Here is a 2,189-nt window from a genome sequence, read left to right as displayed (position 1 = left end):
TGCAAGCGCCTCGGAGAGAAAGCCACCCTCGAGTTCCAACCAATACCAAACAGTCCCAGTTTCTCCCCATATGAGTCTGGGTCCCCAGAGACTCGCCAAGAACTTGAGTTCAGAGCAGTCAGGAGCTTGTGTCTCCCTTCTGATTGAAAAAGACAACCGCGTCCTCAGTTGCCAGCCCTTTCCACGTGCGCCTCTGTACCTCTGCACTTTACTTCCGCAGCTCCTCTAAGCCTCAGTGTGCTTTTCTCTTTCCTTCTAGTTGTAGAATTTCCACTCAGCCAGCCTTCCTGTGGTTCTGGATGATGTCCATTTTGTCTTTTAGTTGTATTTTTGAAGTAGTTGTTTGAGGCAGCAATTTCAGGTGTTCACCTATGCCGCCATCTTGGTTTCTCTTATATTTTCTAAGAGAGGGAAAACTGCCCTCTATTTGACTACTGTTGTGCCATTGGTTGATTTTTTTTATTATTATTTAATGGTCTTGTATAGGAACAAAATAAAAGAAATATTTTTCTACAGTTGCATTATAAAATAAACACCAGATTCTTATGGGAAGAAGACTATACAAGGAATATGGGAGATGCAATATTCATAGGAGTAAGAAGAAAAGAAACCCAAGTAGGAAAAAGGAGAACAGTGAAGAAGCCTGGGGCAAACTCGCCTTGAGTGCTCAGAAGCCTGCCCCACACCCGAAGCCCACATATTGAAGGCCCTGTACCCTTGCCCTCGGTGTTGAAGGCCCTGTACCCTTGCCCTCGCATTCTGAGAAGCCAGGGACACTCTCTGCACTTAGGTGTGAGGCTGTTTGCCCAACAAAAAAAGGCCCAGAGCCATGCTGGCAGGGCTCTTTGTTCCCACAGCCACACTCCATCGATTATCCTGTATTTGCTGAGCACTGGCCACAGGGCAGCTGCTAGCTGGGGGCACCCCCAGCACTGATCTGCTGAGTCAGCATCAGTTGTTCCTGGGCCTGAGTTTGGGAAACCGTTGGGGAACCGTGTGTAATCATGTAACCTGTCTGACCTTCACTTTCCTTGTTGAAAATGGTGGCAATAACAAGGGCAGCATGGGGCCCAAGGGGAGGAAAGCCCCTTCTGCAAATACGATGAGGCTCAGGAACCATCCAATGGCCCAATCAAGGTCGCATGGCTACAAGATGGAAAGGCTCCTGGTCCATGGGGACGTGCAGGTCTCACCACCCTCAGCAGGGCCCCCTGACACTCTTCCTTGGCAACGGTCTCCTGTCCCACCCCTGCTGCATCTCCACCTCTGACTTGGCACACGGAGTGGACCAGCCTGGACCAGCCGGTACTGCATGAACCCTATCTTCCCGGGATGGCACTTCCTGCCACCGGCCACATCACAGCCCTTGGAGATGTGGGCCTTGGTACATCCAGCTATTTTCCTTGTTTCTGTGGGCCCCACCTCCCACAGGCCACACTCGCTCACCTCCCCAGGCCCTGGTTTCACACTGCTTCTCTGAGCTTCCTTCTCCTGCTGGTACTTCCTTCTATGAGCTCAGCCCACAGCCTGTGGCCAAGAGGCCCCCCAGTGACCTCTAATCCCCGTGACCTGCCAGGCTAGGCCGCCCACACTCTCACCCAGTTCACTCTGAGCTCCTTATATTCCCTTGAAGGAAGGAGGTGCCTGGGCTCAGAGAGAATCTCTCTTTTAGGGAAGCAGTTCTGCTGCCATCCTCACAACCATAAAAGGCAAAATGAGAAAGAAAATTATGTATATATAGCTCCACACCAATATGTTCCAAGATCGCAAGACATACTTCACTTCTGCTCCAGTCTCCTCAACCATAAGATGAGAATTTTGAAACCTCCTGCTAATGGTAGTGGAGGACTTAGAAATATTGTATAACCATCCAGTGTCTCAAATTCTTTACATAACTAACTGGATTAATCCTCACCACAGCCGTGCGGGTAGAAAGCATTACTGATCTCCATTTTACCGAGGTGGAAACTGAGGCACAGAGGGGGTAACTGTGCACAGAGGGGGTAGCAGTGCTGGGATCCACCGTAGGCCTTTAATCCCTGCAGGTTCCCCTACAGGCCCGGGGAGCCAGCGTCCTGGAGCGCTGGCCTGGGGAGGTGGAGGCTGGCCGGTGTCCTGCGAAGGCTGGAATGGGGCCAGCCTTGGCATAGGATGCAGGGAAGGCACATGATTCGTCCCCAGCCTGCCCT

General features: G+C 51.4%; 1 protein-coding gene across 1 annotated transcript in view; it reads right to left on the bottom strand.

The window, feature by feature from the left end:
* MGLL (monoglyceride lipase) overlaps window positions 1–2,189 on the bottom strand; it is a 102,808-nt gene that overhangs the window by 44,318 nt on the left and 56,301 nt on the right. The gene's annotated exons all lie outside the window — the stretch shown is intronic.

The sequence above is a fragment of the Myotis davidii genome, unplaced genomic scaffold (genome assembly GCF_000327345.1).
Source record: "Myotis davidii unplaced genomic scaffold, ASM32734v1 scaffold78, whole genome shotgun sequence".
NCBI lineage: Eukaryota > Metazoa > Chordata > Mammalia > Chiroptera > Vespertilionidae > Myotis > Myotis davidii.
This window is presented reverse-complemented; position numbering and strand designations above follow the sequence as displayed.